The sequence below is a fragment of the Rhinopithecus roxellana genome, chromosome 22 (assembly GCF_007565055.1).
Source record: "Rhinopithecus roxellana isolate Shanxi Qingling chromosome 22, ASM756505v1, whole genome shotgun sequence".
NCBI lineage: Eukaryota > Metazoa > Chordata > Mammalia > Primates > Cercopithecidae > Rhinopithecus > Rhinopithecus roxellana.
The window spans coordinates 13,527,933-13,544,641 of NC_044570.1; the positions used below are offsets into that span (position 1 = coordinate 13,527,933).

At 37.4% G+C, this 16,709-nt stretch overlaps 1 pseudogene; it reads right to left on the bottom strand.

Annotated features, from left to right (window-relative positions):
- Positions 1-238: 238 nt before the first annotated feature.
- LOC104659587 lies at positions 239-2,041 on the bottom strand (annotated as a pseudogene).
- Positions 2,042-16,709: the final 14,668 nt, after the last annotated feature.

Genomic DNA, 16,709 nt, shown 5'->3' on the forward strand with positions numbered 1-16,709 from the left:
CTATAAAGTCAGGGGCACCATTGCGATAGTTCTGTGTCTTTCTTTGTGAGAGGAAAACTGAGGCTGGTTCACACCCCAGTAGACTCTGTATTCTGGGATATAAAAATAAGAAAAATAAACACTGTTAAAGAATTCTCCCTCATCCACATCTAATAAATCACAATTCTGATCTAATATATGGTAGTAGCCATAGATATGAATCAGAGCGTGCAAGAACAGTCTAGTGCCCAACAGTCTGCTTTCATATTTGGGCTTAAGTGTGCACAAAATAATCACATTTGGGGAAATAAGCTGTTTTGTTACTTCTTTTGAAGCTACAAAATGGTTAAAAATGGCACAATAATTTAAATACTTAGTTTGGACATTTCCAGTTCTGTTTCCAAGCCTTAGCTATGTGTGAAATTGCTTTGGGCTATGAAACTGGATTAGGGCATCTTGCAACTCATGATGCATTTAATTCATTTCAGTTCTTGTGTCCTGAGCAGATGGACTGACAATTAAAACTCATCAATTTGATTTTCAACATATTTTAGCATGGATTCTATCCTTTGGGTTGAGGCCCAGATCTTCCTCAGCACCTCACACTCTCTCTCATTGGCCTGTTCCAACTCTGTCTTAATAATACAGTGAACAAGGGCCTTACATTCTTCCAGCACAACTCGGTTATACGAGGCAAGCTCCTTAATTTGAATCATAACCTCTTGGGTGAAAGTTCCAGCCAAAAACCCCTGAGACACGCGGCCTTCGGCACATGCCTCCCATGCTGTCATCTTTCGTCCAGCGGTTCATATTCATTGACAGGTGCTTTACACATGATTTTCATAAATGTAACAGTAGAACAGTCATCTGAACTCTGTCCAAAGGTCATGTAAGGGGCTTTGTACCAGCCTTTTCATTAGCCCACATGAGATGACAAAGAGGCAGTTATGGATGCACCTAGTCCAATGGCAGACCATTGACCGATACACCAGTAGGGTTTTTAAATTGAATAAAACTATTTACAAAGTTATTAACAATATCCTCGATTCCAAGGCTTTCTCTGTTTCTGTCATTCCTTAAGTGCTTCACAAAGTACCCAAAATGAAGACCACAGCAAAAGACAATTCCAGCTTTGCTGAAGAGCACGAGATTGCTGTCATCCGCAGCAGCCCTATTCACAGCACTCACCATTTCTTTAATTACTTCCGTATTCTGAGCATTTTTTTTTTTCTGTCGATCTGGTTGATAGCAATATCTGGATGAATCCATCCTCTTTCTTCAGTGCAATGTCTCTGTATGTGCTGGCACTTTCTGTTAGCCTTATGGTGAAGTACATCTTCTTGATAAAAGACTGATCTCTGCCATCATCAGTAACATTTCTTTGCCCACCTTTTACTCTTGGAACTGATGTATGCATGTCTGTTGTTCCATTCACCATTAGTGGGTCTATTATATACCACTATAGCTTTTTGGTAGCTGAGCCTGTGGCCATGGAAGCGGTAACTGAGCCTGTGACCATGGAAGTAGTAACTGAGCCAGACATCTGAGACATTAGTGTGTGTATCTGGGTCCTGTGTTCTATTCCAGCCTGTTCTGCACCGGGAACTGATGAAGTGTCCCTGACGAGTTTTCCTTCTGTCACCTTGAAGATCACCGTGTCCTGCCAATCTGCTGCAATAGGGTCCAGTTTCTCAATTTCCTGAATGCCACTCACAGTTTTCTTGTTGTAAATGACTGGCTGTTTTTGGGTCTGTGGGGTTTGCTAGTCACAAGCATTTTAGAAGAGTTCTTAGAATAGTTTGCTTTGGTAGATCTGGAAGTTCCTCTTCTGGCATTGTTTGAAAAAACTCTGCTTGTTGTGGTCCATGTCAGTTTTTTCTGTTTTTCAGTCTATCGTCTATTAAAATCACGTATGCATTTTTCACTTCATGAGGTGCTGCTCTGGTTCCCAAGTGTCATCCTGTTTGTCGTAACCTTTGCACCCAATCAAATACTCTGTATTCTCATTTTTATCTTGTCTTTTGTCAACAGTTGTTTCAACTTCAAACTCTTGGGAAGCCATGAAGAAAGACACAGGATTGGAGCACTTGCTGTGTCAAATTTTTTTCAGTTGTGTCTCCATATAGCTCCTTCTTTCTACCCCCAGTGCTTTACCAGGTTCTCCATATGGATGAGGCTCTTCTACTTGGTCACCATTGGTGCAGTGAAAATTGTGTCAAGTAGCAGCTATGCTATGTGACTTAGGTTTTCCACACTTACTCCCTGGTGAGACAGCTTGGGCTTTGTCTCATGGTGCCTGAGAGCTTACTCAGTAGCCTCAGGGAAGAGTAACTAAATCCACAGCCCCTACCCTCTGATGTAGTACAGAAAGCTTTCTTCCTTCCTGTTACTCTTTTGTGTTTGCTTGTTTAATTGTGATTGTAATGATGATTATACTAAACATTCCAATGTTATAACATTTTAAAAGTTACACTAGCTTATTTTCAGTAACATACAAAACCTTTACTCCTGTATAACGTAACTCCATTATTTCACTTTCTGAGTTCTCAAAATTACATCTTTATGCCTTGTATGTCAAAAACACAAAATAGTGATAGGTTTTTTAAATTAAATATACTAGTGTTTTAAGTTAGGTGGAGAACAAATTGTAGCAGTGCACATTGTTAACTTTTTTATCTTACATATTTTTTGTGTTATTGTTTATTCATAGTGCTTTTGAGTGTCTGTTCATTCTACCCTGAAGTACTCCATAAGACATTTCTTAAACGGTAGTCTACTGATAAAAGATTCCAGTTCTTATCTGGGAATGTCATCATTTGTCCCTCACATTTGATGGACAGTTTGTTGGATCATAAGGTTTAGGCTTGACAGATTTTTCTGATATCACTTGGAATATATTAGTCTACTGCTTTCTGTCATCTTACTTTTCAGATAAGAAATCCAATGGTTATTCAGTGGTTATTCAGATAAGAAATCTACTGGTTATTTTTGAGGGTCTTTTTACATGACTAGTTACTTCCCTTGAAAATCCTCAAAATTTCTCTGTATTTGTTGTATTATCAGTTTAATTATCAGGTAAGTTTGAGTTTTTTTCTTTGAGTTTCTCTTACTTGGAGTTTGTTGAATTTCTTCCATGCTTATTTATTGTCTTAAATTGTTACATTCTTTATGACAATTTTGTTAAATAGCCATCTCGATTTGTCTCTTCCTTTGAACTTCCTGAATGCATATAAGTATGGCTGCTTGATGGTGTCCCTCAGGATTCTAGGCTGCACAAATCTACCTTGACCCTTTCCAGACCATGTGGGTGAGCACTATATGGTTGACTGTCCCCAAGTGTGTGTATCACAGTGTGGGACCATTTTATCAGTTGGTCTCACAAGGCTGATGCATCCCAGAGCTCAATTCCCAGACTTCAGTCATTGCAGTCTCATGAGTGCATCATAATGTAGCAATCTCTACTTGTGAGTTATCACACAGAGCTCTTTGTCTCATGGCCAAGAAAATGAAGAAACATGGATGCAAACAGGTTGAAGCAAAACTTTTATAAGTGAAAGTAAAAATCTCTTCACAGTGGAGGTGAAATGAGAGTGGTTTACCTACTGTGAGGCTGGGCTTTACAGTTTCTAAAGACAGGGAAGTAAAGGAATGTGCTTAGTGGTCTTGGAGTAAGCATTATTTGGCTTGGCCCTGAAATTTGGCCTTGGATTCATCTGCAGCTGAAGTGATGATTTACAGAAGCTACTAAGCTCAGCCTTGGAACTTGGTCCTGGACCAAGAAGGAGCTGAAGTGACAGCTTGGCCTGAGACCTTGACTTGGGACCAATGACAGATGATGCAAAGTTCAACTAGGAATAAAATGTTAATAAGCAAAAGAAGAAAGCTCGTCACAGTAAAGAGGGGATTTGCAAGAGTTTCCAACTATAAAGCTGGGTCAGGGCTTTTTATGAACTGGAAAGAATGAAATGCTCTCAGGTGTCTGTGGGCTGTCTTGAAGAAAGCACTACTCAGGCTAGGTTCAGTACCTGGCCTGGGAAAATTGAGAGGCTAAAGCAAAACCATTGTCTGGAATACTGGGCCGAGGAAAAGCAGAAGCTGAAGAGATAATTCATAAATGCTTGATTCGCATTCCAAAGCATGCCCAAAATAGAAAAGTATTACATCAGAGCCCACTGGAGCCGACCATGTATCATGCCCACAAAGGGAGGGAGTGTGTATTTCCTTGAAGTCTGCTGATTATATGAATGACAAAGGCACTTATTCCTTTTACCTTGTTCCCTTATATGTGTAGCTGTGAATATGTTTTAGGCAAAAATGACAAAGGCAGTTTCATGTTCTACGTTGTTTTCTCATTAGTGCAGCTGTGGATATATCTTTAGGCTATCCTCTTCAACTTATTTTTAATCGATGTCTGTGGTCTGTTTTCAGGCTGTTCCTGTGTATAAAAGAGTTTTTCCAAAAACCCTTTCTAGCTTCCTCATTCTTTGTTCTTTCACACTTTCATTAAGGTAATTTTGTGTATTTTGTAGATTAAACAAAGATTGTGTTAAGGGATTTTCTGTGCAGTTTTCCACTTTTGTCATGGAATCAATCAAGGTTCACATTAGAGTACGTTAGAAAATTTTGCATTAGCCATGTTAAATCTGTACTTTCTTCTTTTAAAATAAAGATGTTTAATAAAGGAATACTTTATTTTAATTTCGATGTTTGAACACTCTAGTCCTGGGGTTTTCTTATTAGTAGCTGTAAGGTTGTAAAATATGTTTGGTGTTTGTCTGCTTTCTGCCATAGAACTCCTAAAATCTTTGGGATCTCCAAAGTGCTGTCTTTTAATATGATAATGTTGACTGAGAGCTTCATGCTGGGTCTTGTCAATGAAAAAACAAAGGCATGATTTGAGGGTACTGACTCTTGGGTTCACTCTGCATCATTCCAAAATGGGAAGGGGGCTGCAGGTAATGGCAGCAGCAGCCCATTTAGAGAGTCTGCTGAAAAGATGCCAGGTGCAATGAGGGAGGTGAAGCCAGGTCTGTGCACTCTGTGAAACTGCTGGAAACCGAGAAAAAGCAGAAACCACACTCACATCCACGGTGAATTAGCAGGAGCCCCACCTACTCAGGAGCAGTGGCAGCTGCCCCACCACAGATGCAGACTCAGGCATCCCTCAGCTTTCCGAGGCCTGGGAAGTCATCTTTTCAACAAAGACCCTGAAGTGCCTGTTCTCATTGCCTGGCCTCTCCCAGCTCCCAGTGTCCACTCTGATGTTGTGCAAATGTGCCACCATCCACAGAGATTCTTGGCTGGTGAAGTGACGGCCTAGGAATCCTGTGCCAAAGGTTATATTTATCACCAGTGACCAGTGGATTATTCAATCATGCCTATATAAAGGAGCCTCCATTGAAACAAACAGGAAAGGATTCAGAGCACTTCTGGATAGCTGAACACGTAGAGTGTTCTAGAAAATTTTGTGCACCATAAAATCAGACATTAATAATGTTAAATGTCATATTGAGTGTAGGAGACTTTTCTTCATTTTGAAAGATGTTTCTGCTTTGAATAATGTGTCCAGAATTTTAATTTATTAACTAGAACATTCTCTAAGTTAATCTGTGTCTGCATAGGATAAACATTAAAATGTCAATATTTCCATAAGAATGATTCCATAATTCAAAGTATAGTACAAGTTTTACTTTAGAGAAATAAAGATTTATTTTTGTTAACTGAGTAAGAACTAGACATTTATAAAAGAAAAGAAAATCAAGTGATATGTCAGCATAAATTTTAACCATATGTTTACTTTAGGAGAATGATCACCTGTGAATTTTGTGTCAGAAATATTTATCCTAAAAGATAAGTCTTCTAATTTAGAATTTTGTGTCTCTGAAGTAAGTGTGCCACTATAAAGTCAAATGCACTATCTCTGATAATTCTGTGTCTATTTTTATGTGGGAGGGGAGTACAGGCTGCCTCATACCCCAGTAGACTCTGCATTATAGGGTATAAAAATAAGAAAAGTAAACATTATTACATAAATCTCTGTCATCCAAATCTAATAAAACACAATTTTCCTCTTATATATAGTAGAAGACACAGATAAAACTTAGATCTTGCAAGAACAGTCTAGTGCTCACCAGTCTGCTTTTATATTTGGGCTTGTGTGTTCATCAGATAATCACATTGAGGCAAAGAAGCTGTTTTATTACTTACTTTAAATTTGCAGTGCTTAAAAATGCCTTGACATTTTAAATACACAGCTTGGACATTTTCAGTTCTCCTTTCAGGCCTTAGGTATGGGTGAAATTGTTTTGGGCTATGAAGATGAATTAGGGCATCTTACAACTCATGATGTATTTCATTCAGCTGATGTATTTCGTGATGTATTTCAGTTCTTGTGTCCTGAGCAGGAAGACTGACAATTAAAACTCATCAATTGTATTTTGCACATACTTTAACGTGGCTTCAATCCTTTCAGCTGAGCCCCAGATTTTCTTAAGCAATTCACACTCTGTCTCTGTGGCCTTTTCCAAGTTCATCTTAATATTACAGCATACTGGCCGGGCGCGGTGGCTCAAGCCTGTAATCCCAGCACTTTGGGAGGCCGAGACGGGCGGATCACAAGTTCAGGAGATCGAGACCATCCTGGCGAACACAGTGAAACCCCGTCTCTACTAAAAAAAAAAAAAAATACAAAAAACTAGCCGGGCGAGGTGGTGGGCGCCTGTAGTCCCAGCTACTTGGGAGGCTGAGGCAGGAGAATGGCGGGAACCCGGGAGGCGGAGCTTGCAGTGAGCTGAGATCCGGCCACTGCACTCCAGCCTGGGCGACAGAGCAAGACTCTGCCTCAAAAAAAAAAAAAAAAAATATTACAGCATACAAGGGCTTTCCATTTCTCCAGCACACAACCTGATTACATGAGGCAGTCTCTTTCATTTGTATCATAACCTGCATGGTGAAACTTGCAAAGATACCTGAGAGAGCAGGCCTGTGACACGTGCCTCCTCTGCTGTCAGCTTTCACCCAGCAATTAAACAATTCATTGGCAGATGCTTCACCCATGTGCTATGGAAATGTAACAGTAGAACAGCCATCTGCCCTCTGTTCAAACATCATATAAGGGGTTTGAAACCAAGCCGTTTCATTAGCTCACACTAAAGCACAAAGACGCAGTGTGGATGCACTGTGTGGAATACCAAAGGATGGGTTGCTGACTGATATAATAGGCTTTTTAAATTCATTGGAAGTATTCACAAAGCTTGTGAGGGTGTCCACCATTTCAAGACTTGTTCTGTTTCTGTCATTCCAAATATAAGTACCAAAACAAAGACCACAGCAAAAGACACTTCCAGCTGCACTGAACATCACGAGATTGCTGTTACCCACAGCAGCGCTATTCAGAGCATTCACCATTTCTTTAACTGCTTCTGCATTCAGAGCATTTTTTATCTGTCAATCTAGTTGATAGCAATATCTGGGTGAATCCATCCTCTTTCTTCACTACAATGTCTCTGTATGTGCTGGCACTTTCTGTTAGCCTTATGGTGAAGTATATCCTCTTGACAAAAGGCTGGAGTCTGCCATCATCAGTAACATTGCTTTGCCCACCTTTCACTCTTGGAACTAATGTATGCATGTCTGTTGTTCCATTGGCTGCTAATGGGCCCATTAATACCACTCTACCTTCTTTTGGTAGCTGAATCTGCAGCCATGGAAGCAGTAACAGAGCCAGATACCTGAGAAAATAGTGGGTGAATCTGCACCTTGTTCTCTATTCCACATCATCCTGCCCTGGGAACTGAAAAAACCCTGACGTGCTTCCCTTTTGTCTCTTTGAAGACCACTGTATCCTGCTGAGCTGCTGCAATAGGGTTCATTTTCTTGACTTCCTGAATGACACTCACTGTGTTCTTGTTATTAGAGGGGCTGTGAGGGGCAAGTGTCCTTCTTGATAGTTGAATTTCTAGCTCCATATTCTTTGGGTCAGAGAGAGGTGATGTTGGGTTTCTGCTAACATTCTGGCTGGCAGCACATAACCGGCTGCTTTTGAATGTATTGTATTTGCCAGTCACTAGCGTTTTAGAAGTGTTGTTAGAAAAGTTAAGTTTTGTAAATCTAGAAGTTCCTCTTCTGGCACTGTTTGAAAATCTTCTACTTGTTCTGGTCCATGCCATTTTTATTTATTTTTTCTGTTTTTCAGTCTGCCATCTGTTAAAGTCATATAAACATTTTTCACCAGAGCTGCTCTGGTTCTCAAGTGTCGTGCTGTTTCTCCTAAACTTTCCAATACCCAAAACTTTTATTTTTTTCTTTTTTTTTAGACACAGTCTTGCTATATAACCCAGGCAAGGGTACGGTGGCACAGCTGTGCAATCTCGGCTCACTGCAACCTCCATCTCCCAGGTTCAAGCGATTCTCCTGCCTCAGCCTCTGGAGTAGCCGAGATTACGGGAGCCTGCCACCACACCCGACTAATTTTGTGTATTTTTAGTAGAAATGTGTTTTCACTGTATTAGCCAGGATGGTCTCAGTCTCCTGAACTCCTGATCTTCCACCTCGGCCTTTCAAAGTGCTGGGATTACAGGCATGAGCCACTGTGCCTAACCTCCGTCTTCCCACTTTTGTATTGTCTTTTGTGGAAACTGTGAAATAGCAGCTATGCTATGTGTCTTAGGTTCTCCACACTTACTCCTGGTGGGACAGCTTGGGCTTTGTCTCATGGTATATGAGAGCTGACTCAGTAGCCTCAGAGTAGAGTAACTAAATCCACAGCTCCTACTCTCTGGTGTAGTACAGAAAGTTTTCTACCTGCCTGTTACTCTTTTTTTTTTTTTTTCTGAGATGGAATCTCCCTCTGTCGCCCAGACTGGAGTGCAGTGGCCAGATCTCATCTCTGCCTCCCGGGTTCCCACCATTCTCCTGCCTCAGCCTCCCGAGTAGCTGGGACTGCAGGCACCCACCACGTCGCCCAGCTAGTGTTTTTTTTTTTTTTTTTTTTTTTTTTTTTTTTTATTTTTTAGTAGAGACTGGGTTTCACTGTGTTAGCCAGGATGGTCTCGATCTCCTGACCTCATGATCCACCCGGCTCGGCCTCCCAGAGTGCTGGGGTTACAGGCTTGAGCTACCACACCTGACCTCTCTTTTTCTTTTTTAATTATCATTGATATTATGATGACGTTGAATATTCTAAAGTTATTCCACTTTTAAAGTTATGCTAGCTTACCTTCAATAACATACAAATCCCTTACCCCTGTATACCATCACCCCCATTAGTTCACTTACCGAGTTCTCAAAATCATAACTTTATGCATTGTATGTCAAAAACACAAGTTAGTGATAGTATTTTTATTAAATATGTTAGTTTATTAAATTACATGGGAAACAAATTGGGGAGTTGTACATTGTTAACTTTTTATGTTTTATAATTGTTCCAGTATTTATCTTCACCTTAATATATATTCATTCATACTGCTCTTTAGTGTCTGTTTATTTTACTGTGAAGTATCCCATAAGGCATTTTTTAAAAAGGTAATCTACTGGTGAAATATCCCAGCTTTTATCTGAAAATGTCATAATTTCTCCCTCACTTACGATGGACACAATTTTTTGAACATAAGATTTCTGTTCAAAAGTTTTTTCTGACATCATTTGGAACATGTTAGTCTATTGATTTCTGTCTTCTGAGTTTTCAGATATCTGCTGATTATTTTTGAGGGTTCTTTGAAGATGATTAGCCACTTCTCTTGCTGCTTTCAAGATTTTCTCTTTCTTTTAAAGAGTTTCGTTATCATATAATTTTAGTTTGTTTCTTTGTGTTTCTCTTAGTTGGAGTTTGTTGAGTTTGACATTTTTTTACCATTATTGTTTCTAAATAGTCTTCCTGAATCTTTGTCTCATTCTTTGAACTTCCAGTATGCGTAATATGGCTGCTTGATAGTGTCCCACAGCATTTTAGGCTGTGTTCTCATGACTTTATTTTTTCTATAATTTCCTAATCTAATAATGTCAACTACTCTTTCTTTGGTTTGCTGATAGATTGTTCTTCCCCCGGCTCAAGTCTGCTTTTAAATATCTATAGTGAATATGAATACATATGTATATATATATTTATCTGTAGACTTTTTTAGGTTGTAAAATAATTTTACTCTTTGTAATAATAATTTTTGTTCATGATTTTTGTGTTTCTTTTGTTTATTCTATTAGCTTACTAGGAAGCTTAATTTTAAATACTATGTTTTGGTAAGACTGCCATTTGGGCTGTCTAAAAAAAGTTTCAGATCATAATTTTTTTAATTTTTATGAGCCATACTTCTCTATTTCACTCTATGGTTTGTGATTTTGCTGGTGCTGAAAAAGAGCATTTAAATTTTAAAGTGCTGTAACTTTGAAAATAAGATTTTTCTTCTTTGTGGTTTAGTAGGGTTTTGTTTATTCATTATATAGGCTCTTTCTCTCCTGTAAATCAGCCTTACTGAGCTGCTTCCTGGGTCTTTTTTGAACTGCACTGTTTGGGGTCACATAATTATTAAAACCAAAATTCATTCTACACACACAGATACACACACATACACACATGATTAGTTTTGAAAGTTTCTGCCCACAAATGTCTAACCTCTTAAGAGAAAAAGAAGAACAATTAGCAAAAAATGTTCTGGCTTTTCAAATCTTCTGAAAATTGGTTGCACAGAAGGACAAAGAGCCTGCATAATATTTGGGAAATAAAACAATGACTGCTCAACTCTGTCGGGACTTCCATAAAGCAGAAGCAGCAGTCGGTGAACAAGTCCTCCTGAGATTTGGAGGACAGGGTCCTTTTTGTTTATCATGGCTCTTGTAAGGTGCTCCAGAAATACGTGCAAGACAGCATCCCACAGTGGTGGTTAATAAAGAATAAGTAGCTGCTGTTGATCTGTGCTATAGAATTCATAAAATTTAATTTTTGTTTACTATACAAATCATTTTTTGGAAGCTGTAAACCTTCAGATAGACTCTGGAATTCTATGGTGATAGCATCATACTAATCCTGCTACGGCACCTATTGTATAGTTGAAGAGACAGTATACAGTGCTGTGTACTTTCCCAGAATGTACATTGCAGCACTTTCCCAGAATCTGCTATCATTTTACTTTGGCCTAATTGTCTTTGCATCTAAAGTGTGCCTTGCATAGAAGTCACAGAAGTGACTCCTTCGTTTAATGCTACACTTGTACCAGTGTGTGCCTTTTTAAGCCAGAGCTCACATTTAAAGTTGTTATAAGTACAATATTATATACTGTGACATTGACTTACTTGTTTTCCGTATGTTCTTTGTCTTACTTGATCTTGAATTTCTGTTTTGCTCATTTAAAAATTTGGTTAAATTTTTAAAACCTTCTGTTTTATTTTTTATATTACACTTAGGTATATTTTGGACTTCAATTATTATTGAAAACTTAAAATAGCCTACCATGAACAATACTCACTTGAGTGAATAATCTAATGTTTAAGGTCAACAATTTAAAAATATGCTGCTCTTGTAGTTTTCCATCCTTCTCAATTTATAATGTTGTCTCTGATTGTATCTGTGCACACAGAATGTTCCTTAACACATAAGCTTACCAGGGAGGTAATAGTAATAGTATTTTTCTTTTAGAGAATCTTTAGTCACAATTTCCTTTAGCTTTTCTTTATCTAGATATGTTTGTGTAAGTATCATTTTACCAGTTACACATTTCAGCTTTCATAGCACTTTTTTCTATTAAAACTTGTATATCCAACCACTTTCTAACTTCTGTGGTTTCAGCAGAACAGTCATCTGTTAATTTTAATCAAGACCTTCTTGTACATAGCAAGTTGCTGTTCCCTTTCTGTTTATACTGATGCGGCTATCATTGACTACATTGTGGTTACAAATTTTTGTTCCCTTTCAACCTTTAGATTCAGACTTTTAAGTTGAGGAAATGTTCGGCCATTTTTGCCTTAATTTTTTTTTTTTTTTTTTTTTTGCCTCTCTTTTTCTTCATTTATAAGACATCCATATTTTATGTACCAGTATACCTCATGGTGTTCTATTTACTCTTTAGATTTTTTTCCACTTTTTTTTAAAATTTTACTTCTCAAACTGGGTTATTTCACTTTTTATTCCTACAGATTGAATATTTACCTGCTCAAATCTGCTGTTAAACTCCTTTAATGTAGACTTGATTTTAGTCATTACCTCCATTTTTATGGTTTATTTTACAATTTGTCTCACTGATGCTCTCATATTTTCCTTTCATCATTTGTCAGTCATTTCGCTTTAGCCTTACTTAAAACTGTTAAGTTCTCTGTCTATAAAATTTGGGACACATCTGATTCCTGCATTTAGTTTATGTTGATCATAATTTTCTCTCTCTCTCTCTCTTTTTTTTTTTTTTTTGCTTTTCCGAAAACTATATTTGAAACGTCATAATGTGCTAATACCGAATACTTTTATTTCTGAAATGCATCGTGTTTTCTTAGTTATTAAAAGCTTTGCTTGCATTCGATTAGAACTATGAATAAGAGCAATATAAAACTATCATTTTTCAATACAGCGTATGTATTAACACTCTAGCAGGGGGATTGTTTACAATTCTGTCTTAACCTTCACTTTCTTCTCACTTTGAATCTACAGATAAACTTGAGGGTTAACACATATTGTTTTACATTTTTTAGAATGTTTCCATTGTAAGCATATGTATGGTTGTCTAAGTGCTTCAGTTTATTAAACTGCTTTTGAATATTCAGATTTTGCAAATAGAAATCTCTCCAACTTTTGTTCCTGTTTATACTTTCCCTATTGTATACAATAACTATATTTTGTTCTCAGCAACTTAAATGTTTGTGACCAATTCCTGGCATTTCCAACTGAGAATGGCTTCTAAGTTAGGCAAAAGAGAAATAAATATTAATTTTATCAAATTTTCACATATCCTCCAGAAAGACTGGAAAAAATAAAACACAACAATTTAGCACATAAGGGCTTCTGTGCTTTTTCCAGAAGCAGGAATCAGGTCCTCACTTTGACAATGTGAGTTTCAATTCTGAAGGCTTCATCTGTGACTAGGAGGTGATAGGGCAATCCACAAAGAAAAAAATATATAAAAACTTACAATTTTATAATTGTCTTTCTGGATTAAATGTTTACTTGGTTGACATAAACTGCTGATTCTCAGAGTACAGACTGGTTTTTTTTTTGTTTTGTTTGTTTTGTTTTTCTTAGTTTTGAAATAATTATACTTAGCTAGAAGGATCAATGACAAGAGTGACACTAGTCTGAGGTTAAACAAGCAGTTGCTAGGCAGATGTCCTTGCAGAAGACTTTTTTTGTGTATGGTTGTGATGGTCTTTATACAAAGAGGTAGTTTTTGCAGAGTCTTTTGTGATAGCTTTTGTTATCAGATATAAAAGCATGAAAACCCCTCTTTGTGGCTCTGTTTGTCAGATATTTTGCTTGTTTAAACGTTAGTGACTTCATTTTGATTCTGATATCTTTCACTTTTCCTCCTTTTGGTCAAGATCTTTGTCCAAAAGCATCATGGATCAATCACCCTGTAGGTAGGTCTTAATGTCCCTTGGTCCTGGGATAAACCCATCCTGGTTGTGGGGAGTGATTGGTGACTAGGAGTCAGTTTCAAAACCCTTTTAGCCACGTTTCAGCAATAAAGAAGGTTTGAAGGGAGTGGCTCTCAGGTTAAGTCTACCAGGAATCCATTATTAAGTTTAATTTTGTCTTTTCTGTAGTATTTTGTTATCATCTCAAAGTGCTGGGCCTTCTTTTTTTGTGTGTGTGACAAAGGCAGAAGGTTTATTCTTCATAGAAAATTGTTCAAAGTTGCCAAGTTTAAGGAGAGGGTACTATTTCTTTTTTTTTATTTTATTATTATTATTTATTATTATTATACTTTAAGTTCTAGGGTACATGTGCATAATGTGCAGGTTTGTTACACATGTATACTTGTGCCATGTTGGTGTGCTGCACCCATCAACTCGTCTGCACCCATCAACTCGTCATTTACATCAGGTATAACTCCCAATGCAATCCCTCCCCTCTCTCCCCTCCCCACTCCCCGTGATAGGCCCTGGTGTGTGATGTTCCCCTTCAAAAAGGATGAGTTTGTGTCCTTTGTAGGGACATGGATGCAGCTGGAAACCATCATTCTTAGCAAACTATCACAAGAATAGAAAACCAAACACCGCATGTTCTCACTCATAGGTGGGAACTGAAAAATGAGATCACTTGGACTCGGGAAGGGGAACATCAGACTGTTTTTGATGGTTTCTTTTTCTTTTTAATGGTTTGAAACTGTTAGCCCTGCCATTTTGGTTTTATTTTTATCTATGAAGAACTGAGTGTTTTCTCATTTTAGAGTTTATTGTTATTTATGAGGTTTATGCTTTGTCTCTTGTTTAAAATGCTTAAATTGAATATTACACTTCCAATTTGGGATCCTAGATATTAGGATTTTGATTTACTGGTTATATTATAAGGTTTTCAGTTGTTTTTTCCTTAATTGAAATTATCAATTTCATATAAAATGTATGAGGTAAGATTCTCTGTTATAAAGTACATTTTGGTTTTGTGTAAAACAAATATACAATAAGTGGCTTACAAAGTGAATTTCAACTAAATAGCTAAATGAAATAATAAGAATATAATGTAAGCATGCAGCAAGAGCAACAAGAACGATGATTGCTGGTGGAAGCCTGTTTAAATTGCTTACAAAATCGCCAGCTAACTGTGGCTACAGCAGACTGTAGAAGGGGAAAGTAATAGAGGATGAGCTCATACAGGTAACAGACAGTCCATGTGATTGTCTTGCAGTTTTATAGGTTTGTAGATTTCACTTTCGATTTCACTCTACACCTGGTTCATGACTGGAAGTGGAATTGGTAAGGTTGTTACTAGCATCTATTGCTGAGAGGTTAGAAATGCTGCTAAATATCCTAAAATCTTGAGTCTCAGGCACCTTTGAGAAATTAACCGTGTTGAACCATCTCTTGATAAAATTATTTTTAAAAACATACATTTAGAACTTTTTGATATTATATTTTGAAGATTTCTTAACTCCAACTTTGATTTCCTATAAAGCCGAAGGATTTGAAAAAGCATATGTAACTTCAATTGATTCAACTTAGGGTAAGCATTAGTAAAGTAAGGTCAGTTCAGTTAATCAACGATTAGAAACTAAATGATATGTTTTCTATTTCTCTGCTTTTCCTTCCCATTGCTTTTTAAATATTTTTGTAAAACATGAATGCCAAGAAATAAAACCCTAATCACCTCTGTTTGCGGGTACCAAGGGAGAAAATTCAATCAACAGCATTTGGAATAGAGCTAATCTTGACTACAGTTGAAAGGCATAAATAATACATATGCATACATGTGCATTGGCACATTGTATTATGGATACACATCATGCGTTCAGAGAGTCTTATGACATGAATGATCCGAGGAGATTACAGTAAGTCAGCCAAATGGAAAACAAGTTTTCAAGGATTATAACCAGGGTTAGAGGATTTTCTATTTTGTTAAACTTGCTTAGTAGAACTAATGCTCAGGTATCTTCTACTTTAAAAAAGTTATTTGATACGAGTTTGCATAGTGGACATCTTTGATCAGAATTATTTGTGCTCTGCATTGTTCCAACATAATAAAAAAAATGCATTCACAAAAGTGCGTATTAGGCAATAAGAGAAAATAAAAAGCAATGAATGAGGAAACTGATGTAAGAGGAAAAATATCTGAAAATGTTAAGATAAATCCAAATGGTAGTGAATTTCTACAATGGAAAATCTTCTGTTTGAATCAGAAATTTGTTTCAGAACTTCAGCAAGTAGCAGCAACATGGTATCCACAAGGCAGAATGCCTACCCGTATAGGGCTTGCTTTTTCTCCAAGATTAATAAAATGCCATTCAAAATCTAAAATGAAAAGGCAAGATTAATTTTTATTTTTTATTTATTTTTTTTTATTTTTATTTTTATTTTTTTATTTTTTATTTTTTATTTTTGCTTAATATACTAAGGGAGAGCTTTGCTGTTTAGACATGTTCTTGGAACAATGCAGAGAGTGTGAAATCGAGGTATTGGCAGACTTTAAGCGGTGTACGGAAGTTGGCATTATTTGTAGAAACAGAGTTGTTCAGGCCAAGCTTGTCGTGAAAGAGGAATATTTCTTGAAGTCTATGCCTGACCTCCAGATTTTTCAAAGTGCTGGCGCTGTTTCATTATTATTACAATTAGTATTATTACTTGTAACAGCTTTTTCACTGAGGTAGCTAATACTTAATTTTAACCTGATTTTAATGACTACATTTTACAATGACTATAAAACCAGTATTAACTAAATCCTTGTGAAAGTTTAAATTGTCATTTTCTAAGAAGACATGATACACTTTTTTTTTGTTTGTTTGTTTGTTTGTTTGTTTGTTTTTTTTTTGAGGCAGAGTCTCGCTCTGTCGCCCGAACTGGAGTGGCCAGATCTCAGCTCACTGCAAGCTCCGCCTCCCGGGTTTACGCCATTCTCCTGCCTCAGCCTCCCGAGTAGCTGGGACTACAGGCGCCCCCCATCTCGCCCAGCTAGTTTTTGTATTTTTAGTAGAGACGGGGTTTCACCGTGTTGGCCAGGATGGTCTCGATCTCCTGACCTCGTGATCCGCCCGTCTCGGCCTCCCAAAGTGCTGGGATTACAGGCTTGAGCCACCGCGCCCGGCCTTTTTTTTTTTTTTTTTTAA